The sequence below is a fragment of the Phymastichus coffea genome, unplaced genomic scaffold (assembly GCF_024137745.1).
Source record: "Phymastichus coffea isolate CEN01 unplaced genomic scaffold, Cenicafe_Pcof_1.1 PCOF00024, whole genome shotgun sequence".
Taxonomy (NCBI): domain Eukaryota; kingdom Metazoa; phylum Arthropoda; class Insecta; order Hymenoptera; family Eulophidae; genus Phymastichus; species Phymastichus coffea.
Window position 1 is genome coordinate 1,486,196 of NW_026706835.1, and position 27,017 is coordinate 1,513,212.

General features: G+C 43.9%; 1 protein-coding gene across 3 annotated transcripts in view; it reads left to right on the forward strand.

The window, feature by feature from the left end:
- LOC131675495 (kinesin-related protein 4) overlaps positions 1-27,017 on the forward strand; it is a 596,376-nt gene that overhangs the window by 470,970 nt on the left and 98,389 nt on the right. The window lies entirely within an intron of this gene.

The following is a 27,017-nucleotide window of genomic DNA, read 5'->3' on the forward strand; positions in this document are numbered from 1 at the left end:
AAAATCGACGTGCGACCACGTTGAAACTCGTTAAACCAATTTTTGACATTCGCCATCGAAGGAGAAGAGTCACCGTACACAGCATCCAAGCGCTTTTTGATTTCGCTGCGCGATTTCCCTTCCAAAAACAAGAATCGAATCACCGACCGATACTGCTCTTTTTCCATTTTTCAAAAATCAACGGACACACTTGCTTTCACACGTTCTCAAAAATAAACTTTGTAGTTTATTTTTGAGTTGTCTCCGATCCGGCTGAAATCTTGACAGTAACCATCGAGAAGGTTGTACTACGTGATAGAATATTTCTTTTGCGAGAGTGGCGCCATCGGGCGGTGAGGCTAAGTACTTATCGGACCACGATCGTAGATGGAAAAAGAAGATTTTCCAAATCTGAAGAAAGGCTTTTAAAGTATAAGAATAGTACTTTTAGATAGTCCTACTCTTTTTTTCAAATAAAATTAGCTCACGACGTAATATTACGCGACGTATAGTGAAAAATCGTATTTTTTAAACTTTTAGGTTAGGATTTCTCGAAAACCTAGGATGATGAAGCAATTCTGAGGTCAGATTCAGTTTCAATGCACCAAAAATCTTTGGGAGTGTACTGTCTGGCTTCTAAGTTTTTCCATTTTTTAAGTTTTATCGGTCTGTATAATTTAAAAACATTGAAAGTACTTGAGAAAAATGCGTAAAATCATTATATGTTCTTGTTGCAAAGAATCAGGTCATAAGATTGAGCCATGTCTAATTATAAAATCATTGAAGAATAGTCCAGAAAAATTTTGCACGATTTCTCAACGAATAGATCATTTGGAATCGAATGGTTTCAGACGTAATAACTAGGAAACGAATTAGTACATTATGTAACGCGTGCGGGAAATAGATGATATTTATTACATTATATTATTATTATATTATTATTACGTACTATTATATATTATTAATAATATATATTATTACACATACTTCACGCACAAGTTACGTACACTATTTTTTCACACAAGTGCGGGAAGTTCAAGTGTAGTAGGTTTATGTGAGCAGGAAGAGAAAGAAATAATAGTGCTCCAATTGGGGAAACCTAAACTCGTCCCGTCTTTTATGTCAGGCCATTAAGCGTCTGTACATTCAGTACACTGTAAAAAAGCTGCAGTTGAAAATTCAATACTTTGTATTGAAATGTTTTCAACGCATATTGAAAATTCAGTACAAAGTATTGAAAAATCGGTAGCACCGGTAGTCGATTCAATAAATCAATCCGTTTGCGATTCTGCTTCTCGCGCGTTAGTTCGAATAATTAAGAGAGATAGTGGGCGCGCGATCATTTGAATAAGCAGTTACGCCTCAGCTGTTTGTGTGTCATTACCGCCGATTTATTTTGCATTTGTGTTTGCCGATTGATAAGTTTCTCTGGGAAAAATTTCACGTGCGGGGGTGCAACTAAGTGATTGCAGTAAACAATGGCGTATTGGCAGCAGCCAAGTTAAAGCTGATAGAAGAGCGAGGTAGCGCAGCTGATTATTAGGAGGGCAGCGGCAGTTAATTATTCATCATCAACAATTACGGCTGATCACCGTAATTGCACCGCAGGGTAGGTGCAGCTCCCTTCATTATTGCGTGACAAAATACGTTCGGTATTTTGTCAATCGTAATAGCGATTTTTTTGTGTTCGCGCCGAGCGTTAGTTCGCGGTAAAATTCGAATCTTCTCTCTCTTTCTCACCGAATAATATTCATTGTAAAATCCTATTCGCGTGCGTTAGTCTTTCGGCCCAACAAAGACTGTAGTTATTTGTATTAATTAAAGTTAGTCAAATCTATTCGCCGATTACGTCATTTAATTTTCCCAGTAGCTTAAGCAATTTGTAAAAGACTTAGGTTTTAATCCGATTACGTCTAGGGGATTAAGTGGATTAGGCGTAAAATCGCCCACACCTAAGATTCATCGAGTGTCACAAGACACGTGACTTAAGGTGAGTTCAACTCCGTTCGATAGAAGACAATTAAGCGAAATAATCTGACGTAAAGGCGAATACACGTACAATCATTCGTGTTTAATGGAGCGGCGGTTAGCTCTGCACCGTGGGAGTTTGTTCTTAAATAAATTTCCTATTTTTTTAGATAACCTCCCCCGTTACACGGGATATAAGTTATAATAATTTCAGTTTATAAATATTTCAATTCCCTACTTTAACATTTGTAACTCAATTACGGTCAACAATTATCATTAAATTTACTTTAAAAATAATAAAATTCAAAAGAGAATAATTTTTACAAACGACAAATTTTAGTTTGTATTGAAAATTTAATACTTGGTATTGAATTTTCAATACAGTATACAATTTTCAATACAATTTATTAAAAAATCAATACTTTCGTGTTAAATTTTCAATTTTTGTATGGAAAATTCAACATTTTTTTGTCAGTGTAGATCTGTGTGTACCTTTACCTACTTTTACTTCTCGCACACTTACCCTTACCTACTTTCATTTCCCGCACGCTTATCCCTATCTATTTTTACTTCCCGCACGCCTACCTCTACCTACTTTTACTTCCCGTACGCTCTCGTAGCTCTTCCCGCACGCCTAATAACCGTGCTCACTAAATACTCACTAAAAAAACAAAGAACGATATAACAACACCAAATGTAGTAATTACTATTTAAGACCATCTTGATATAGTCAGTTCAGTAGGTCAATACAATCCAGAAATCAGAGCAAAATGTGATCGTGAATTATGTTTTCAAAATAAAGTAAAAGATGAATTTTGTCCCGAAGGTAAAGGAAAGACTGAGTTTAAAAGTACGTTTATAACTATAATATCTATGTATCTTCGGAAATTAGAGAATTTACTTTACATTTTGCAATTTATGTACTGCAGAATTTGCAGTACATACAGGTAATAAACCTATTTTCGAATAGTAACTTTAACTTACTGGTTGATAGTGGAGCTCAAATGAATATTACATGTACGAATGTTTATTAATTTCAATCTACATAGCCCATAAGTGGACTCGTTTCATTACATTTTTTAAATACAAATTTCTTACATTATTGTTTTTCATATCTATCTTTGAGAACTTTTATTTTATTTTTACATTCTTTACCTTTTTACATTTCTTATTTATGTTATATATTTTGTCACTGTTATCTAACATTCCATATTTTCCCTACTATTTCATACTTTTTCATACTTTTTCATACATTTCCATACTTTACCATATTTTCCATACTTTATCATACTATTTCGAACTTTTCATACCTTTTCATACTTTCTCCTACTTCATTCATTCTACATACTTTACAACTATTTCCTTGCATACTTTCCATAAATTTTATACTTTACAGATACATTTACAATTTCTGATTTTTCTATAATAATAACTATAATAATTACGCGATTCGTGTGTTCACCTAGCTAGTTAATTCTTATTCTTCTTTCGATTTTATTTTACCTCTTCTATACTTACTTCTTTCATTTCAAAGTCTAATTTCTTAACCTAGTTTCTTAACCGAATTTTATATTATTTTTTCCTTTCCATACCTGCTTGAGATCTTCCCTTCTCATTATAAGTTCATGCGATTTCCGTCCCCATTCTTTTGTTACTTCATAGTTCTCTAATAGGTGTTCCATATTTCATACATCTTTTTTGCATAGTTTGCATTTTGTCTTTTCCTCCTCTATTTTCTAGTATCTATTTGTTTTTTCTATACTATCGCACCTCACTCTCGCAATGTCTTTGTAATTCCTGCATCCCTTTGTCAAATATTCAGGTCTGTCTACTGTAATAATTTTTTTGTATCTTTTATTGAATCTATCATTCTCGCTCTTTTTTCCTATGCTTTGACCTAGAATTTCATTTTCTCTTCTTCATATTACTTCATATATCTCTAATTCTAATCTCTACATGTTTCCCCATTCCATCTGAGTCAATCCTAAATTGTTTAAATATTATACTTTTCCTTTGCCTTCATGTACTCATCTATCTTTTTCTCCGATATTTTTTCTCTCTAACATATCTCTGTTAATCTATTTTTCTCTGTTTCTTTTATTTAATTTTCAAAGTCTAGCGCTCTTAACACCCATCTTCCCTTCATTTTCTTTATATCTATATTTTTGTAGATCAAATATCTTGATACGCAGAAATCCATACCTTAAACCCATTTCCAATAAGTCAGCAGTAGATTCTCCAGTTTCTTTTCTTCTTTCTAACCCTAAATTTCTACCCATATCCGATGATACTTCTTACTAGATAATTAAATAACATTTCTCTTTTACTTATATCCCATTTAAACGCTTTTTTCTAAGCTCTATACCTTTTTGATAGCCACAATACCTTTTTTCTTCAATTCTTTCGTATAACCTTTGTAATACCCTTCTTTCTTAAATGTAAACCATAAACATTTACTTCCTTTATTTTCCTTCTACATCTAGTTTTCCTTTTTTCATTTGTTCTCTTGTTGAAAATTAGTACCTTTGTTTTTTCAGTGCTCAAAATTAAATCTCTGCCTCTCAAGAACCTTTTTAATGTGCTCGTCATATCCATTATTGCTTCTCTGTTGTGTGGTTATTATACTATATCATCGGCGTATTCTAAATTCAATAATGTTGTATTCCCTATTTTTGTTCCTCCTATGTTTCTTGTCTCAAATTCTTTTTCTAATACATTTATTTACAAGCAAAACAGTATCGGAATACACCCCTGTCTCAGCCCTAGCAATATCCAAAAATCCTCCGTTGTACCTTCTGCTGTTCTTACTCTTGCTTTTGTCTCTTCCGAAATTCCTTTTAATTTCTCTATTAAATTTTTACTTACTTCTATTCTTTTCAATATCTGTCATAGTTTTTTCCTATTTACTGTATCGAATGCTGTTTTAAAATTTTTTTTTTCTCTTTGCCTTTTTTATTACGTGGTCTAGAATAAAAATATTATCTAATGTTGAATTTCCTTTCCTAAATCCCGTTTAAACTTTAGTTAATATTTTCTTTTCCTTTATTGCTTTTGCTAACCTTTACCTAATAACTTCGGCTTTGTAACGGGGTGGTTAACTAATAAAATAGGAATTTATTAACGAACAAACTCCCACGATGCAGAGCTAACCGCCGCTCCGTTAAACACGTATAGTTATACGTGTATTCGCCTTTACGTTTGATACTTTCGTTTCAGTGTCTTCTTTCCAACCGAGTTGAACTCACCTTAAGTCACCTGACTTGTGACACTCGATCTATCTTAGGTTTGAATGACCTAATGCTTAATACGACTAATTCCTTAGATGACATCGGATTAAAATGTAATCCGTAATAGATCTGTTAAGCTATTAGGAAACGAAATGACGTAATATGGCGAATAAAATTAATAATGTTTAATTCAAATAATCTACAGTCTTTTACGGGCCGAAAGACTATCGCACGCGAATAGAATTTACAATGATTAATAATAATACCGTGTGAGACAGAGAGAGAGAGAGAGAGAGAGAGAGAGAGAGAATTCGAACTTTAGCGCCAGTGTGTAGCCTTCTTCGGGTACCGTTGGGAGTTGGTTACCACAGACTTCCCACAAATGTAGCAGCCCCTCAGCTGCGATCGGGATTGAGCTTCTTGATCGTTTTGGGTCTGTCTGATCCCTGGGACCGCTGACTCCCTGGGAGGCGGTGATGGTAACGCCTCATACCGTGGTGGTCGCACGTCCATCGTGCGACCTGACCACGATTGTGGTGTCGGGAGCCACACGCCCGTCCACGTGGACCATGAGCATCGACCCAGCACCAGTAGCTTCCGGGGCTCTCTTCTCCTGAGTCGTTGCCGGGAGCGCTGCGGGAGACTCCTGTCCATTACCCACCCGCAACAGGGCCTCTCCGTAGGCCCTCTGGCGTTGAGCCACCGTTGCCCACTCTCCGAGCAGTTCTTCTGCATCCTAGCGGTTCATAAAGCATCTCAGGTGCTCCTGCACCTGAGACTGGAGATCCGCTGCGAACCGCCAGGCACTCTCCACCTCGTTGATTCTCGGACGTATATGTCTGAAGTTGAGGAGGAGAGTTGGCTGCTTCGGGATACGGGGGTGGTTGTGAACCCAGTGCGATACCCGACAGTTTTCCCTGGGTCCTGGGCACTAGCTCGCACTGTCCGACGTCTGGGGTACGCCGGACTTGAGGCTCTGCACCTCCTGGTCCACGGTGGACTTGAGATGCTCGACTTTATCCTGGTCTTCTATTTGTGTCGAAGCGTCCCGGGTAGCTTTCTTCGGGGTGACCCACGTCGCGTCCCGGAGAACGTCCGCCACCGATCCGTGGTGGCGCTCCCTACGGGTGCCTCCTCCAGCTAGACCCTGGTGAAGCTCCGCAGATCTTCTATAAGCTACGTTGCATCAGGACCCAGCTGCAGATTTATCAATATCTGCGTGACCACCTCGAAAGTCTCTTCCTCCACGACGTTTCTCCGGTCCATCTATAACATCCAAAACAAAAAAAATTTTGGAATAAACTCCCTGCGCGAAGAAAAATCCTATCAAATGCCGCATCCCACTGAGTTAAGCGTTCTCTCGCTACATATCGCATAAACGCCCTGGCTCTCATCGGTTACCGTACGGAATTATTGGCCCAACTGTCCTTAGCATGACCGGGACGGTCTTTCGAGGCCTAGCTCGCTTGCCTGACCGGTGACCGTCTCTGGAACCTTCCAAGGTTGACCTCGACCTCTCTTGGTTGGAGCAGATATCGGCAAATCCGACGTCTCGGTGGGATCGTTACCTACGGCCGTGGAGGCTGCCAATTCGATCCGTTAGCTCGACAAATCCACTCCCGGATCATCGCACGCTTTCGCGGATTCGTTCGTCTCCAACGGCTCTTTTTTGCGCGGCTCACGAGGATCGATGACGGTCGCTACCTCGCTTTCATCTTCCTCCCTCGAACCGTAATACGGTTTAAGGTCTTTGGCATGGGAGAGTTTGGGCAGGATCTCCAGCTGATTACCCAGTGTTGGAACCGTAAACCTCTTTAATCACGTGCGGACCGGCGTATTTCGGCGCTAAATTAGCTGATATGCCTTGAGCAGCCGAGGAAAGAATCCTGTTTCTCTTCCATACCCAATCTCCGACCTTAAACTCGGGTTGCCGTCTCTTCCGGTCGTAATAAGCCACCTGACGCGCCGCTTCCTCCTTCAACTTGGAGTTGGCCGGCTCCCATAAATTAGGGAGCTTCTCCATATGTTCAGCCTAATCTACCACAGCTTGACCCTCTGAACACCCAAGGGCCAGCTGATCTTGGGATCTTCTGAACGTCAAAGGAGGTACCGGCTGACGCCCAAAGATGAGTATACCCAGTGGGGCTATGAATTGCCGAGTTCAACGCGAAGTTAAACTCTGACAGGTGACAACGAAAAGACGTCCGTAAAACAAAGTGTTTTGTACTTCGGTCGCCCTCCTGTTAAACTCGCGTATTGACGTCAACTCGCTCCGACGCAGCTGTATCTGGATATTTGGAAAGAGGTTTGCATGGAGCAGGTCTGATAACCTCTCCTAGGGCATTGGTGATTCCAGTCTATTGACAAGAGCCACCAGGTTGAACACGTAGTCTCGCACTAATTCGTCTTCACCCTAGAACCGGTTCTGTGCTTCCTGCAACAGCCTTTGTTGCGGTTGCGTACTTGTGCCGAACCATTCTCGGGCATCGGCGACGAATTCAGTGTAACGAATTGTGCCCTTCTGCCAGCAAACCTGAATTTCCATCCGCGGACAATTTTTCCTACAATTCTGGTTGTGGAGAGCCCTGAGAATAAATGTGGACCGGTGCCAGACGATGAGCTTCGACTTCTCCGTCGAACAGGTGCGAATCTCCCGTACTCCTCTAGATCCTCTTCACCTCATTTTCTCTGGAGGGCTTCAGAAGAGCCCAGATGAGCCAAGACCGAAAAAAGCACGCCAAGTTCGATCAAATGTCAAAGTTTTGCTCACTGTTTTCTTCGATTACCATAGCGTGGTGCATCAGGAGTTCTCACCATATGGACGTACGGTCAATAAACAGTATAATCTTGAAGTTATGCGCCGTTTGCGAGAAGCAATACGAAGAAAACGCCCAGAATTGTGGAAAAACAATTCATGGCTTTTGCATCACGATAATGCCCCTGCTCACTTATCTTTGCTTGTGAGAGATTTGTTGGCCAAAAAGAACACCACAATCATGCCTCAGCCACCATATTCACCGGATTTGGCCCCGTGTGACTTTTTCTTGTTCCCAAAACTAAAGAGACCTATGAAAGGACGGAGATTTGCAACGATTGAAGAGATAAAGACTACATCGCTGGAAGAGCTCAAGGCTATACCGAAAAGTGCTTATGAGAAGTGCTTTGAGGATTGGAAAAACCGTTGGCATAAGTGTATTGTATCTGAGGGGGATTACTTTGAAGGGGACAACATAAATATTGATAAATAAATAAATAGTTTTTCTTAAAAATACAAAGTCACCTTACTTTTTGAACACACCTCGTATCTCCTTTTTTCACAAATCCTTATGTTAAAATCTCCACCAATTATTATTTTATCTTTCTTTTCTATACTTCTTTCTTCTAGCTTCTCTATAATTTTATCTGTGTTTTTTGTATTATGAACCGACCATTAGTTACCGATTACCATTAGTAGTTACCACTAGTATCCGACCTTTAGTTTTTTATTTGTTTTTTTATGTTTTAAACAATCCTTTTTCTGCTTCATTTATTCTTATCATTCTTTCATTTAACCATTCGTTTCTTATACTTATGATGAAACTCGCTGATACTCCATACTTTTTATTTTTATTCTCGCTTCTATCACTCCTTTCCCAATTTTTTCGGTAAAATGACTTTCAAATATACTACATTTTTTCTTTTAATCAACGCCTCTGCTGAATTCACTATGTCACTTTCTAATATATCATTCTAAAAATCAATATCATTATTAAAAATATCTGCTGCATTCCAAAAAATTATTCTTGTATTTTTCTCGTTGCTTTTTTAGTTTTTATTCCTACTCCTACTGATAGCTTTTTGCAATTATGGTTCAAACCTATATTATATTTCTGTACCTTTGGATACAATTTTTTTCGCTCTTTCCTTTCTAACTCCCACAAATGCCTTATTTTCCGACTGTATCTGTATCTGATCCAACTGTAGGTTTCCTTCAGATTTTTATTTTCCCCAACGTTCTCTTTATAATTTCCTCGCAGCTGTAACAATGCCCTTTTGCACTCTTCATATTCAATTTTTTTTTACTATCTTTATCATCCCATCGAATTCACTGATTAGTCATCCACATTCTTCCTATTCCTACTTTTACTTGCTCTTCCTTTTGCGTCCTCTCAGTGCGGTATTTTTTTATGTCTTCTTGTTTTCTTCTATTTTCATAGTTAAAATCATGTTTAATATACACCTTAAATCCTCTCAATTTGCTTTTGTTTTGCATAACTTTTTCTTTTCTTCCTCATTTGCCATTTTAATTACAATTACTTTATTTATTCTAGTTCTACCCCTTACCACTCTTACACCTGTTACTTTTGTCACTACCCTTAGCTGCAGTTTGGTAAAATTCTCTATTTATACTACACTCCTCGCAAAAATTAAGGGAACAAAAAAATTTGTCAAATTTTTGGCTGATTTTCAACTGGCGGTATTTCAGTGAGAAATGGTCGTACAGGAATTAAAAAAATAAAGTTGCTGAAGCTTGAAGACTCTAGTTTTTAGTTTTTTTGGTTAAAAATTTTTTGGAGCTCCGTATTTCATGCAATCATTATACAAAGCGCAAAAAAAATTTTATCCAAATTTTTTACATTTTGTTTCTTACTCTACGGGCATGGAAAAATTTGTTCGAGCTACGCCAATACATAAGGCTTTTAGCCTGTTTATTCAGCTTCACGTTGCTTTCCGCGGAGATCAATTACGATCATTTGTCTCCGAGATATCGAACTTTGAATGCAAAAGGATCCTTTTGCATTCAAAATTTGATATCTCTGGAACTACTGGCCGTACAGCGAGCGGACACCGAATTTCATCATCTGCATAAAATTTCCGATGAAATACAGTCAAACGTTAGTAAAGAGAAAAATTTTTTTCCATCTCTAACATTGAATTGAAAAAAGTGAAAAAAAGTGACATTTTCCCCTTTTTCGGTTACTTGACTGTATCTTCAGTAATATGGGCGGAAAATGTACGGTTAAAGAGATATTTTACAGTCTAATGTCCCCCAAAGAACCCCCTAAATTTTTGGAACGATCGGTTCAGCGATTTTTCCGGACCAATTGATCAAAATTTATAAAAAATTAAAGGAACAAGGTTTTTATTCCTTAACTTGAAGCAAACTTTTTAAAAATCAAAAAATTCCATTTTTTTTTGTCTGTTTACACAATTTTATGTCTGTTTACGATTAATTTTGAAAAAAATGGAAAACAAAAACATTTTTTTTCAAAAATAAAAAAAAATTTTTCAAAAATAAAAAAAAAAATTTTTTTTCAATTTTTCCACTGACTATAAAATATGGTTTTTTAGCCATCGTGATTGATGACTGATTTACCCTTGAAAAAAAAATAACATTTTCAATTTCTTTACTGAAAAAAAATTTATAATCGATTAGTCACTCATTTTGATTCATTTAGGTCATGGATACATTCAAGCCTCAATTACGCTTAAAAAAAATTGATTTGAAAAAAATTAAAGTTGATACCCCTAAGGCGTATCCATTACTCGGTCTGTGAAATTCCGCGTGATAAGTTTTTAACGTTTTCTGTGAAGCCAAAACGTGATAAAAAAAAACAGTTTTTTTCTAAACTCTTCGACTTTTTAGTAAAAAACCACTCAACAGTTTTTTTCAAAACTAGACTTTTCTCTTCGTAAATTCTAAAGAACTTTTTGACGGCTGCTTGATTCTCGTAAACATTAAATTTTTTCATAATGCCTCTGAGGCTGCATTTATCTGCCCCAGAAGTCGCTCAGCTAGTAACTCTTGTTCAGGAGAGGATAGGTATCGGCAGGTGGGTGAACGACTTGGTGTTAGTCCCTCGGTAATGTCTCGTTCCTACAACCGATACCTGGAAACAAATCGATTCGAGCTCGGTCGGATTTATGCTTCTTTTGTGCTTGCGCCCGTGTGCGAATGATTTTTGGAAAGAAGAGACCCCGTGGGTCGTCAGCTCCACAATATTTTACAACTCCAAACTCACTTTCCAAAGTGTGTGTGTGTGCGTGTGTGTGTGTGTGTGTGTGTGTGTGTGTGTGTGTGTGTGTGTGTGTGTGTGTGTGTGTGTGTGTGTGTGTGTGTGTGTGTGTGTGTGTGTGTGTGTGTGTGTGTGTGTGTGTTTAGTATTGAGTATTTCCGCCTCTACTCTGAATCACAGCTTGCAATCGCTGCCGCATATTGGAAATGTAATTGCGGATCATCCGCTGAAAAATCTGACGCCAACTCTTATCAAAGCAATCTCTAATTTAGTTAAATTTCGGAGGTTTGGGTAACTCTGACGCAATCGGCCGCCCAAAATGTCCCAGACATGCTCAATTAGATTGAGATCAGGACTCATTGCAGGATGCCTTAACAACTGAATGCCGTTTCTCTCGAAGAATCGACGAGTGATGTTCACCGTATGAAGCCTTGCGTTATCCTGTATAAGAATGAATCTTCTCGCGTTTCTCTATATTGGTAACACATGAGGTCTCAGAATCTGGTCGATATAACGCCTGGCATTGAGGTTATCTCGAACAATAACCAAAGGAGTTCGAGATCCTCGTGAAACTCTCGCCCAAACCATTACTGATCCTCTATTGTAAGCGGCTACTGAACGCATCAAGCGTTGTGCATAACGTTCTCCTGTACGGCGCCAAACTCGAGGTCTTCTGTCGTTACCATATAGACAAAATTGAGATCCATCTGAAAAAAGAACATTGTTCCAGTTTCTCAGGGGCCAGTTCACATGGTTACGAGCATACTGCAAACGAGCTCTACGATGTGCAGCGGTCAAAATCGGCCCACGAGCAGTATTTCAAGCATGCAGTCCAGCTTCGTGAAGGCGATTCCTTACTGTTGTTCGAGAAATGTTTCGAGGCGGTCTCTGTTGTTGTCGTTGTCGTTGTCGTTGTTGTTGTTGTCGTTGTCGTTGATGTTGTTGTCGTTGATGTTGACGGTTGGGGAAGTTTTGGGCGATGATGTTTGCTGGAGCAAAAGGTTCTTGAAGGGCGTGTCGAATCGATCGTCTCGGTGAGTCGTCTCTCGATGTCGGCCTTGTCCAGGGCGTCGCTCGAATCGATTTGTTTCCAGGTATCGGTTGTAGGCACGAGACATTACAGAGGGACTGACACCAAGTCGTTCACCCACCTATACCCCTCCTGAACAAGAGTTACTAGCTGAGCGACTTCTGAGGCAGATAAATGCAGCCTCAGAGGCATTATGAAAAAAATTAATGTTTACGAGAATCAAGCAGCCGTCAAAAAGTTCTTTAGAATTTACGAAAAGAAAAGTTTAGTTTTGAAAAAAACTGTTGAGTGGTTTTTTACTAAAAAGTCGAAGAGTTTAGAAAAAAACTGTTTTTTTTATCACGTTTTGGCTTCACAGAAGACGTGTAACAGGCTGCCGTTTAACCTGTAATTCCTCTTGAACGTATCTACTCGATGGGTTAAACGACGCCTTGTTATCTATGTGCTAGAAGCACATTAATTCACCTTGTCCGGGAGTGCGCCTGCGCAAAGTTCCCTTACCGATTGAAGTTGGGTTCACGAACTCTCCGCTTGGAGGCGCTGGCGCGCTTGCTTAGCAGCGCTCCGACGGCCGCTGCTGATAACTTGGTTGGCAAGTCGCTTCTCACGATACCTACGTGATCCGTGTTATTTTACCGGTGCGTTCGAATTGAACGTAAACATCAACACGGTCCCCGGACAAAGGAAAGATAAAACAACACGAACGTTAACTATAAACCAATGACTGCTTTATTTACTTGGATCTATTACACGGAAGAGATTTGCCGAGAGACTCACGCACGCAAATTCACACGACAATACGCGCGGGAGGAGAGAGAGAGAAAATCGCGATCGTCGCGGACTAAACGTTCGCACGCTTTAAACAATAACGCCGCACTCGCTGTGCAGGATCGCACGCCAATAACGATAAACAAGGGTAAACACCTACCGCGAGACCGATGGGGATACGGTGGCCAACCGCACCCGTCTAATTTATCGTTGACGAGCTGCCTCCGCGTCTGTTGCTCTGCTGTCGTCGTTACGTGGCTGCAGAATTCGCAGAGGCTAGGTACGCTGGAGCTAGGGTCGCCCTCGTGAAGTGATGCTCGCACTCGGCGCTCCGCTCTCAGCGACAGTTCTCGGCGACGGCGTCACACACCTTGCACGACGCGGACACACAGCTCACTCCACCAATTGTTGTCGTCCACTGTCTACGCAACCGACGCGCGATGCACGCTTCCACCTCGGCACTCCCCAATACCGCACCAAAATTCTCTGGATCTCACTCGAAATTATTCTGTACGTTGGCGGCTCGAACACAATAGCTATGATGTAGCTTGACTGAAGGTCACTGTCATACTGACTAGCAAACCTTCCCCTCCCGGTCATTGCCCCTACGCGCCCTCTCTCTCTCTCTCAAACCGATCGCGGCTGCTACGCTCAACCGCTTCGTAACCTACGCGAGTCAAAACGATTTTCGGCAATCGTTTCAGATGTTAAAAACTTATCGCACGGAATTTCACAGACCGAGTAATGGATACGCCTTAGGGGTATCAACTTTGATTTTTTTCAAATCAATTTTTTTTAAGCGTAATTGAGGCTTGAATGTATCCATGACCTAAATGAATCAAAATAAGTGACTAATCGATTATAAATTTTTTTTCAGTAAAGAAATTGAAAATGTTATTTTTTTTCAATTAAAAAAAAATTTTTTTTTTCAAGGGTAAATCAGTCATCAATCACGATGGCTAAAAAACCATATTTTATAGTCAGTGGAAAAATTGAAAAAAAATTTTTTTTTTATTTTTGAAACATTTTTTTAGATTTTTGAAAAATTTTTTTTTATTTTTGAAAAAAAATGTTTTTGTTTTCCATTTTTTTCAAAATTAATCGTAAACAGACATAAAATTGTGTAAACAGACAAAAAAATGGAATTTTTTGATTTTTAAAAAGTTTGCTTCAAGTTAAGGAACAAAAACCTTGTTCCTTTAATTTTTTATAAATTTTGATCAATTGGTCTGGAAAAATCGCAGAACCGATCGTTCCAAAAATTTAGGGGGTTCTTTGGGGGACATTAGACTATAAAATTTCTCTTTAACCGTACATTTTCCGCCCATATTACTGAAGATACAGTCAAGTAACCGAAAAAGGGGAAAATGTCACTTTTTTTCACTTTTTTCAATTCAATGTTAGAGATGGAAAAAAATTTTTCTCTTTACTAACGTTTGACTGTATTTCATCGGAAATTTTATGCAGATGATGAAATTCGGTGTCCGCTCGCTGTACGGCCAGTAGTTCCAGAGATATCAAATTTTGAATGCAAAAGGATCCTTTTGCATTCAAAGTTCGATATCTCGGAGACAAATGATCGTAATTGATCTCCGCGGAAAGCAACGTGAAGCTGAATAAACAGGCTAAAAGCCCTATGTATTGGCGTAGCTCGAACAAATTTTTCCATGCCCGTAGAGTAAGAAACAAAATGTAAAAAATTTGGATAAAATTTTTTTGCGCTTTGTATAAGGATTGCATGAAATACGGAGCTCCAAAAAATTTTTAACCAAAAAAACTAAAAACTAGAGTCTTCAAGCTTCAGCAACTTTATTTTTTTATTTCCTGTACGACCATTTCTCACTGAAATACCGCCAGTTGAAAATCAGCCAAAAATTTGACAAATTTTTTTGTTCCCTTAATTTTTGCGAGGAGTGTATTAGTTCATTATTATCTTCTAAAATACCTGCCAGATTCCTATTTTGTTCCGTCAATCCCTTTACTACTATATTACGAACTCTCTCTGCTCTATCCTTATACAGCACCTTATTCATTAAATTTATCTCTCTGCCTAAAAAGACTCCCGAATTGCGCCTCGTCCAGATATTCACGCTCGCCGCTTTGCCCTTAATACTATGCTGGCTCTGTTGAGTCCGTCTGCTTCTCTCTACCGTCTCTCACTGACGGATGACATTCGAATGGCCGTTGATAGTAAGATGGTGACACTCTTGCTGTTATTTGATTTCAGCAAGGCTTTCGACACTATATTGCCTTCAGAGTTCTTGCGCAAGCTCCTATCTTCGCAAAGGTTTATCTCGAGGGATGGGAGCTCGGACTGACGGAAGACGAATCTGGGAGTCCCACAGGGCTCGGTGCGAGGACCACTTTTGTTCTGTCGGTATGTCAATGACTTGAAAGATGTACTGCAAGGACATGAAGTTTCACAACTCTTCTATGCAGATGACTTGCAGATTTATCTGCATATACCTAACGATAAATTGACGAAGAGCATTCTAATACTAACGGGAGTGGTTCGATTGGTAGCGAATTGGGCCCGGGACTCGGATGTACACCTCAATGCCGGCATGATTAAGGCAATAATATTTGCTACCAATAAAGACGCAAAAGACGTATATTCGGAAAACTTGCCTGACGTTAAGGTGCAGGAGGGTGTATTTGTTCCCTTCAGTGAGGAGGTAACTAGCCTTGGGGTCGTGCTTGATAGTAAGCTGTCTTGAAGATCGCACGTTGACCGGGTTGTGACGAAGGTCAGGAGGGCTCTGTACAGCCTGCGCTTTATTAGACCGTGTACTACAGAGCTACTCCGGCGTAAACTATTGGCGTCAATGGTTCAGCCGCACCTGGACTACTGCATTGTTGTGTTTTGGAGGGGCTCGGTGGAGCAGAAGGAAAGGTTGCAGAGACTGTGCAATGCATACGTGAGATATATCTTTGGTATCCCCCGCGATGCCTTGGTCTTTCCATTTAGACAGAGGTTGGGTTGGTTTCGCGTGGAGGTGCGCAGGGAATATTTTGTGTCCCTGCTCATCTACAAGTGCCTGCGTATGCGGGAGCCTGGCTACCTGACTGAGCTCTTCACCTTGCATAAGTCAAGGTATCCGGGTAGGGCCGGACAGACCGAACTAAGAGTTGACAAAGCAAGAACGAAGACGGCGTGCAGGTCTTTTCGGGTGACGGCTGACGGATCTTTGGAACATCCTCCCCTTGGACCTGAGGCGTGCACCGTCGTTTGGCAGCTTTAAAAGAAGAGCACGCGAACTCTGCGTCTTTAAACGCGTAGGACACGGGGATGCCATTGGAGCATTTACTTATTTATTTGTGTTGTATTTTATTATACTATAGTCAATATCTAGTCCGTTTATTTATAAGTCGATCTGTTGTTACTTGTTGCAAACTTTAAAATTATTGACTAGAAATTTCCATATATTTGTGATATTCTTGTGATACCTGTGATACTGTATGATTTTGAAATAGAGTAATTATTGGATGTAATGACAAATACTGCATATATTCTGTATTTTATATTTTGCAATTATGGCAAATAAAGTAGTTTCAATCAATCAATCAATCAATCTATCTTCGCTGTTTTCCTACTGCTGCCTGCGCCTTCCTTCGCCGTTCGTCCTAACACCGCACCTCAACAAAGAAAAATCAAGCATGAGTGTGTGCTTTCAACGCACACTATCACAGCTTGGCACGACGCGCGGATCTTGACGAATACGCGACGACAGAACGTCGGCCATGCCGCGATTCTCCGTTACAATCCATAGTAACATTGATTTAGAGGATGAAATCAATTAGATAATGAATATCTTATTTCACTGTAGAATTTTTCGCTCTATTAAAATTGAAGTTCAAAACTAAGTATTTCCCGTAAAATATCTAAAGTTCATCTTGAAATAACCTCGAGAATAACACTCAAGGTCAGAATCAAGGTCACCATAACATATTGCCTTCGTAGTCGAGTAACTTTTATTTGGACGATTTGTTGTTAAGCTTCACCTTTAGATGCACAGATTAAGAAAGAAAAATAAAATTGACCTTTACATGACCTAGCTTCATCAACCGAATCCAGATACGATGTTATCTGAACGTAGAATTTCCTAATCCGTCAGAAATAGGGATTCCTATTTGTAATAGCGTCGGCGTGCAATGCCGATAAACCCACCACTATTACCAATTATTTAAAGGGGGAAGGTAAGGGAGGCGGTGTGTCGCTCCAGACAAAGCAGGAAGGAGAACAGCGGGCAAAAGAATTTCACACACACAGTCCGCTAACACACGTTTATTATAAACGCACTACCACGAGTGCCGACGAGAACACAAATCACTTATTACTATTAACAACACGCGCACTTATTCTAAACGAGATGACCGGCACGTTAGCGCCATGCCACCTCGTTAACCGGCTCAAACAATTACTTGAATTTACACACTGCCGAAAACTACGCCGGCTCGGGAAAGCCTGGCGTAGCGACGCGAACCGTGAGAATCGCCGAGGAAAGACAGAGATATAGAGAGAGAGGAATCGGTGACCTGACCAAATTGGTGGACGTCGCTGTTGCTGGCAGCCTTAAAGGTGTCCCACCGGCGGCTAGTCTGGAAAACTCCTCGCTGCTGCGTGGCCGGCGACCTGGCAGAAAAGGCTGTCGGGTTCTGCCTCGGTGACGGCTTCTTGCAGGGCAACTGCTGCGTCGCTGGCAGAGGAAGTCCCGTCCGGCCGATCTGCTGAGGAATGCTGACTTCTTCCGGACGAAGGGCAGGCAGCGATGGTCACCAGCTAACTCTCGACTAATTGCTGTCGCGCGCGTCGCGTCACTCTCTCGAGTGCGTGCGAGCCGGCTTCTCACGCTTTCTCCCACCACTCGCCTAATCGGCGGCACGCGGCAATGCCCGTCGCGACAAGTGCCGCGCGCCAAGCCCAATACTCAAACTATTGCTTTTCTCTCTCTCTCTCTCTCTCTCGCACTCTCAATACTCGAGCGCGTCGTCGCGTCCACGGCCTCTCCTTCCACCGCTCTCGTGCGTAGCTGAAAAATAAAGGGGCAGGCATCAGGCACGTGGTAAAAACGTGCGCTTGATGCCGGCCGTGCGCCTTTGCCTATGAAGGAGAGGGAGATAAGCGCACGGTGCAGGCCATGACCGGCCTACACCGTCACAGCCCCTCCGAAGGCCGAAGCTCTCCCTTGGAGACAAGGCCTTACCTCCCTTTAAGCTCTCTTTAGCTCTCTTTAAGCTCTCTCTCTCTTTCCGGCAAATGGCTCACGGCTCGGTCAAACGCTACAAACTAAAAATAGCTTATACATAAACTTATAACACTTAAACTAGCTTAATCTAAGTTTCATTATTTAAACGAAGATTCGAATCAATGACCGAACTATACGCGCCAAGTCTTACAACATCAAACACAAGAGCAAAACGATTATTCTAAATGAATCCAAAAAAAAAAGAACTTTTATTTAACGCAAAACTCGATCGAATCAACGGCGCAACTGGCCGCGGGGAGTCGGTCCGGCGACTCCGGGAGTCCTCTCCAGCCGGTGGCTGGAACAAACCTGCCGAGGCGGACATCACGCGAGATTTCTCCGCGGCTTCGCGTATCGCGAGAGTTGTGAGTCGGAAGGAAGCGCACTTCCTCACTGCCTCCGACCAGGTCTGCACCGGCTTAGCCAAACAGAGCACCGTTTGCGGAGCCTTGCCTCTCCTAGCAAGGCGCACCTGGCGGCCCACTTCGGCCGGGACCGGTCCCGCCGGCAACGGGGGAGGAATCGGCACGTCGCGGCCCGAACCGGCACTGCCAAGCTGGACAGTTGAGGCACTTGGAGGCAGTGGTTGAGCCTCGGCTTGAGAGGCTGCCTACTCTTCCTGGGAAGGAAGAGCGGCAGGTTTCTCAACCTGGCTCGAATCCACCTCCTCCAGCGCCATCGACTGATCGGCGCGAAGCGCGGCGCTCAACTCGATCGCGGCAACGGATTGCGCAGAGCGATCAGGCTCGACGGGTGCGGCTGCCCCTGACTCCATCGGCGTACCTTCCATAGTACCACAATAATATAAAGCCTACAAACAAAATAAAACAGCACATACGTTAAACAATTAAAATAAACAGATATACAGTCTACTCACAACCTTTAACGCTACGAGGTGGTATGTATCGCTTCAGTTCCGACACATGTACTCTCGTGCTACGGTGTTTGCTATCTGTTTGCAACTCATAAATCTCGGGTGAAACTACGCTAATAATTTTAAACGGACCGTCATACTTTGGATCTAATTTCGCGTTCTTACCCGCGGCAGCGTTAGAAAGCGTATGGACTTTCCGCCAGACTAGATCGCCTACTTGGAAAAGTACTTGCTTTCTACCTTTATCATATTGACGCTTTTGCTTTTCTTGAGCTTCCTCAATATGTTTCGCCACTAGGTCTCGAAGCGCATTCAATCGCGTTAACCGATCCGTCCACGCTTGCGTATCAATCTTCGTGATAGGCAACTTCTTTTCCAACTCTCTTCTAAGACTTTTAACCGGCCGAGGATCTCTACCAAAGTTTAAGAACGCCGGTGATACCTTAGTCGACGACTGCGTCGCGGTATTTAAAGCGTGCCTAAACTCGTGCAAATAACGGTCCCAGCTCCGGTGGTCTTTATCAACAAACATAGCAATCATGGTTTTCAGCGTCTTATTGACGCGTTCAACCGGATCGCTCTGCTGGTGATAGGCAGGGCACAAAACATGCTCGATGCCATGCTCTCGCAACATACCTTGGAAGATCACGCTCTTGTATGCTTTCGCATTGTCGCTTATCAAATACTCTGGCGTTTCCCATCTAAATAGAATTAATTCTTCCAAGGCAGCGGCGAGGGCAGGCCCGTCTGCCGACCTAAGCGGTTTCAGTTCTATCCACTTGGTGAACAGATCTTGAAACACGACCATGTACCGGAACCTATTCTTGCTGCGTGGTAGCTCGACTACGTCCGTGGCTACTACGGCCCATGGGCGTTCTACTGCACGTTTTCCCATTAAGCCGAGCGGCGCCTGTTGTACAGTTTTGTACTCCTGGCACTTTTTACACTCGGCAATGAAGGTACTAACGTCGTACCAAACGCCCGGCCAGTAGTACTCACGTATTACTCTATCGTAAGTCTTTTCCCGGCCTAAATGTCCTGAAGAAGGCTCGCAATGAGCATCGCGTAACACACGTTCCCTATGTTCAACCGGCACTACCATACGCCAACACTCTTCCCTGTTCGTAATCGGATCGAGCAAATGGTTCTGCATAAATTTATAGAGCGTGCTACCTTCTACTCTCCACGTTCTATGCTTTTTTGGCCTAGACAAAACGTCCTGTATCCGTTGCAGGTACCATTTATCGCTCGTATCCTCAAACGCGCATACTTCGCATTCGTCCTCGAATTCTCTAGATAACGCGTCTGGCACATGGTGTAATGCCCCTTTTCTGTGTATTATTTCACAGTCGTGCTGCTGAAATTCGAGTACCCATCTTTCTAACCGACCTGTAAGTTCTCTTTTATTCAGAATTTTCGTAAGCGCGCTATGGTCAGTAACTACGATGAAGCGTGATCCTTCTATGTACGGTCTAAACTTCTTCACTGCGAATAGAACGGCTAAGAACTCGATCTCACTAACTGTATAGTTACGCTCATGAGTGTTAAGCATTCGACTGGCATAGCATATCGGATGCTCGCCATCGTCGAATATTTGAACTAAACATGCGCCGACCGCAAAAGATGAACCGTCGCAATGCAAGTAGAAAGGGAGCGCGAAGTCCGGGCGCGCAAGAACAGGTGCCTCAGTCAATGCGCGCTTCAACCTTTCAAATGCAGCTTGCTGAGCTTCACCCCAATCCCACGGTTGATCCTTACGAATTAATTTTGTTAGAGGAACTTTGATATCACTCTCGTGTTCTATAAACCTAGCATACCAGCCTACCATACCAAGAAAGCGACGCAACTGAGCCACGTTGTTCGGAGCCGGGTAGTCTACGATCGGCTGCACTTTATTGTCGTCCGGTCGCAAACCCTCGCTGTCCAAGCGATAGCCCAAATACGTCACTTCTGTGCAGAAGAAATCCGATTTCTCGAGATTAACTTCCAAACCTACGCTTACTAATCTTTTTAACACCTTTTCTAACCAAAACACGTGACTTTCAAAGTCTGCGCTGACTACTAACAAATCGTCGAGATACCAAAAAACGTGCGGTTCGTATTCAGGCCCGAAAAGTGCGTCCATTACTCTCATGAACGTTGCTGGCGCGTTCACCAAACCGAAGGGCATTCTTTCAAACTCCCACAAGCCTAGTCCCGGTACTGCGAAAGCCGTATATTGCTTACTTATTTCCGAGAGAGGAATCTGCCAGAACGCTGACTTTAAGTCGATTTTTGAGAGATGAACCGCGCCGCGCAACCTATCTAAGATTGAGTCCATGCTTGGCATTGGATAAGCGTCAATCTTTGTCACTTTATTTACCGGCCTAAAGTCTAGACAGAACCTATAACCGCCGTCTTGCTTACGTACGACTACCGGCGCGCTACACCATTGACTGTTCGACGGCCTGATTATCTTTGCTTTCCACAGGCGCATCGTTTCCTCCTGCAGGAAAGCCAAGATTTTCGGCGACATTCGACGCATTGGCGTTTTAATCGGGCGCGCGTCACCGACATCGATAATATGTTCGATAACGTTGGTGACTGCCGGTGAATCGCCAGACTCGGGGACGATCCGGCGGACGAGCGCCATGATCGTCTCGCGCTGAGTCTCTTCGTACCGATTCAAACCTGCGCATTCCACAAACACGTCAACTGCTTCACTACCTTCGTCAGCAAATTGACACCAGTCACTCTGATCACCTGACCGCCAAGCACGATTCCCGAAATCAATGTTGATTTGCTAGTTCTTACAGAAATCCGCGCCTAATATCAGGTCGTGTTTTAAAGTTGACACGGCCGTCACGGTCAGCCAGGCGATTCTACCACCTATCTCAACACACAGTCTGAGATCGCCTAATGTTCGCGCCTTTTCACCTAAAATACCTTGCACGAATATAGTTGGCGGCCTCAAACGTTCCTCGTATCTTTGTGCAAGTCTCGGTCCTACAACTGACACCTGAGCACCTGAGTCCAGCAGCGCGTTATAGACTTCATTGCCTATCTTCACCTTCAAGAAAAACCTATTTTCTGTCACGGCTACTAACGCTTGATCCGACTCTTCCGTTCTTAGTAAAGGTACTGAGCTATCCTCAGTCTCCCCCCTCACCGAAACGGACGGTGCGTCTGTACAGACAACCGGACGCTTGCCCAAAGCTACGGAGTTGGCGGGTTCGTCAAATATGTACGCATTATCTATGCGCGAATTTGTTGAACCGGCCGTGTCGTCAGATGTGGAAGAGTCCACGTTCAGCTGAATTTTGTTCTTTCCGACCGCATCCCACGCATCGTACTTAAACAAAGTTCCGCTTGTCGCCTCGTCCCGTTGTTCATGACCGGCCCTAGCACTAACGCGTTGAATCGAGGCTTTTCCGCCGCGCGAAATGCTCGATTTTTGGTTCTCTGGCTTTAGGGGCCCGTCCAACGCCGAGGAAATAGACTCTCCTTTAACTACGAGATCTGGTTTCTCCAGCTTCTCGTCAGCTACATCGTGAACGACCTCACTACCCGGCCTACAAACGACTTGCTTTCTTTCGATTGTATCCGATTTTAACCTCTCACCTACATCCAATAGTACCGGCCTGCAAACGACATGCTTTCTTTCGTTTGTATCCGACTCTACTACTAACCTTTCATTAACAACGCGATCGGAATTCCTCATTTCCGACGCAACAACCGAGTTACTCTTCCTTTTTAGTAGCTCGTTTATCCATACCGCCCGTTCGATTTGCTTTAAGCAGGAGTCGCTGAGCGGTCGGCGGCTCCCGCACCCGAGTTTCCCTGTCTTACTTGACTACAAGTTGGGCAGTTTCGGAAGACAAAACCAACGGTTCCACAGACCTGACATTCCGGTTTGGCCTCCGTCGGTCTCAGTGAACAATTGTTTGCATAGTGCCCAGGTTGTCGGCACTTATAACAAACAATCGGCTGCGCATTCTGCGCGGCCGGGCCCTGAGACCTCTGATGGCCAACCAAACCACACGCGAAACACGCGCCAGCAAAGGGACGTTGTCCTCTCGCGGCACCTGTTTGAGCGCCATTAGCTTGTCCACGCTGTTGTGGAATCAAACTCGGCGCGGAGAACATCGGCACCTGGGTGGCCGGCGGCTGCGCCGCAACGTTCTGCTGAGCTGCAACATTCGGTTGCGCTGCAACATTCGGTTGCGCAGCCTGCTGCGAAGAGCGATTCGTCGCCTGCGGCTTCGTGCCTTGGGCATTAGCCGCGGCAACTTCGCTCTTCGGCCCTTTGCCCTTGACCTTCGTTTTTCTTCTACTAGCGCGCGTATCTTTAGCCGGTTCTACTGCTAAAACCTCTTCTGATTCGCCCGCGACCTGTTCTACCGCCGCGACTGACTTTTTTCCAGCTAGCTTCTTAGGCTCGGTATAAGCAGATTCCGGCACGAGCGTAACGTCTGCACTAGGTGGTCGCTGCCACCTTTTCCAGCCCGCCATGCGGTCTTCTAGATCTAACCCTGCTTCCTTGAATTGACTTAAATTTTTAAAGCTTTTAGTCTCTAGAAAACGCTTGTACTGCGGGTGTAGCCCTTCCACAATGATAGCTACTTGTCTCCTATCGGTTACCGGAGGGTCGAAGCGTCTTAAAATTGATTGAAAAGCAGCTACATAATCCGATATACGCTCGCGCTCTCCTTGCGATCTCTGTCTCAGCTCTCGGTACAGCTGTTCGCGAGTAAGCCGGCGACAGAAGTTAGCCGAAAAACTCTTTCTAAATCCTAAGAAACTTGCCCACTGTTTACGGTTAAGTTCGTACCATGAACGCGCCTTACCCCGGAAGGTAGTGCCAATAGCATTTAGCATTTCTTCGTCCGAAATACCGTAATAGCGCTGACAATCCTCTAGTCCTGACAAATAGCTCATCGCGCTCATGTCATCGTTGCCAGAGAAACGAAGCGACCATGCGGTCAGCGCACTAACACCATCGGCCGGCACGCCATTGATATACTTAACGCGTTTCGGGCTCTTTTCTCTAGTTTTAGTTTTAATCGGCCTGTCGCTATGCTGCGATACGCTTTCCTTGCGGTCTCCGATCTCTGACTCGGAGGAGCTCGAGAGGTCAACCGTGCTGCCATGGTCCGGCAAAATTTTTGTTTTCGCCTTGACCGGCCTGCTCTTTGACACTCTCGTGGAAGCTCTAGACTCCGAGCCCGAGCCTACTTTGTCTAAACCTGATGCGCGCGTGTATTCACTACAGGGTGCGCGTACGGCCCTTTCCCATTCACGAATCCACGTCTCAGTGTCAGGTTGCGGGGGCGATTTATAAATAGTTTCGAGAGAGCTGTTTGGAAAGAATGTCTGATTCACCGGCATTTCTCCACACGGAGGAACGCCTGGGTGAATCTGATAGACGGGGCCGGCGGCCGCTGGCACATTAAGCGCCGCGCGGCCGGCCGACGGATCGGCCTGCAACGGCCGTTGAGCCTGTTGCGCAGCCTGATCCGTTCCACCCTGCACTGCTTCTCTCTCTATCCTGTACAACACATTGGTACCATCGGTGATACCTTGCTGCACTTCCCGTCGGTAAATCCATCGCGGGACTGCTGTTATCGCGTTCCAAACCTGACTAAAGGTACCGTTGCTGCGTCTTTCCAACTCAGGCGCGGTCGATGTGCGTACGCCCGCCTCCGGTGCCACCGCACCAGCGGCGACGGTGGCGGGTAAAACTTCTTCCTCTGGTATGGGAGTGATAGCCCTGTCACCCGGCGGCCGAATGGGCTCAGGCAGGACGGCAACACGTTCAGGTGATCGCATCGCCTGTCCTGGTGATCGCCATTCTGCCGCCTTCGGCGGCGCAATCCTAACCGATTCGACCGTCCTATTCTCGCTCTCGTCGCTATTAATTGCCGTATGCATCGGCTCGTCGCGCGATCTATCAGGCATGCGACCCGACGCAAAATCACTCGGCTGTAAGGGCGACCCAAGTTCTGGCCTCTCCGACGCAATCGTAAAACGCAAGTACCTCTCCCTAATTTCGTCCATGTCGCCGTGCAACGCTAGCCCGCGGTAACGCATTAATTCGAGTAGGGAAACTGGCTCCGTCGAATCAATGCGGCGCTTGACTTCCTTAACGCGGACATCGCGAAGCAACCTACGCATCGCAAGCCGATCCTTGCACGCGAGCGGCATGTTGTCTAAAAAAAAAATTCTTTTTCTTTCGACGGCGCAGATGCAATAGCAACGAACAGTCAAGCAAACGCGCGGAACGCGGTAACTAACACGCTAGAAATTCAATAACACACCAAAACAAAACAAAAATTATGAGAGTAAACTAAGCAACCCGAACTAGCCGCGCCTTCTTTGAGTCATATGCTGGCAAGTTATCGCCTCGCACGAGACCACAAAGGAATGCGTCACGCGGGTGTAAATGAACACCTCAACTAGCCGAATTCCACAACAAAACACGCCACAGCACGAAAGAGAAAAAAAAACTAATTGAGAAAAAAAAGGAAAACCAAAATCGAAAGAGAATTTTGTTCCTTCACTGAACTAGGCTGGCAAGTTATCGCCTAGCCTAGAATCACAAAGGAATGCAGCGCTCGAGTGTAAACAAACTCGGGCGCTCGAATTCTCTATGGTGAACACGTGTTAGCGCGAGCGACCTTTCCGCACCGCAACCCGATACACTAATGCTTTCAATTTTTATGCGTTTTCTATTTTCTATTATTTTTTTTTTCTCGACAAAGACGCGACGTTTCGATGCGCTTTGCCCTTGCTAACAAAAGAACGCGACGAATCACTTTCACAATTTCACTCACTGCCGACTTTAATAAATACAAGTTTCACTTCCGCTTTGCCCTTCCCCACAAGGGATGCCATGTAATAGCGTCGGCGTGCAATGCCGATAAACCCACCACTATTACCAATTATTTAAAGGGGGAAGGTAAGGGAGGCGGTGTGTCGCTCCAGACAAAGCAGGAAGGAGAACAGCGGGCAAAAGAATTTCACACACACAGTCCGCTAACACACGTTTATTATAAACGCACTACCACGAGTGCCGACGAGAACACAAATCACTTATTACTATTAACAACACGCGCACTTATTCTAAACGAGATGACCGGCACGTTAGCGCCATGCCACCTCGTTAACCGGCTCAAACAATTACTTGAATTTACACACTGCCGAAAACTACGCCGGCTCGGGAAAGCCTGGCGTAGCGACGCGAACCGTGAGAATCGCCGAGGAAAGACAGAGATATAGAGAGAGAGGAATCGGTGAGCTGACCAAATTGGTGGACGTCGCTGTTGCTGGCAGCCTTAAAGGTGTCCCACCGGCGGCTAGTCTGGAAAACTCCTCGCTGCTGCGTGGCCGGCAACCTGGCAGAAAAGGCTGTCGGGTTCTGCCCCGGTGACGGCTTCTTGCAGGGCAACTGCTGCGTCGCTGGCAGAGGAAGTCCCGTCCGGCCGATCTGCTGAGGAATGCTGACTTCTTCCGGACGAAGGGCAGGCAGCGATGGTCACCAGCTAACTCTCGACTAATTGCTGTCGCGCGCGTCGCGTCACTCTCTCGAGTGCGTGCGAGCCGGCTTCTCACGCTTTCTCCCACCACTCGCCTAATCGGCGGCACGCGGCAATGCCCGTCGCGACAAGTGCCGCGCGCCAAGCCCAATACTCAAACTATTGCTTTTCTCTCTCTCTCTCTCTCTCTCTCGCACTCTCAATACTTGAGCGCGTCGTCGCGTCCACGGCCTCTCCTTCCACCGCTCTCGTGCGTAGCTGAAAAATAAAGGGGCAGGCATCAGGCACGTGGTAAAAACGTGCGCTTGATGCCGGCCGTGCGCCTTTGCCTATGAAGGAGAGGGAGATAAGCGCACGGTGCAGGCCATGACCGGCCTACACCGTCACATATTTTAACAAAAAGTTGATCTAAGTC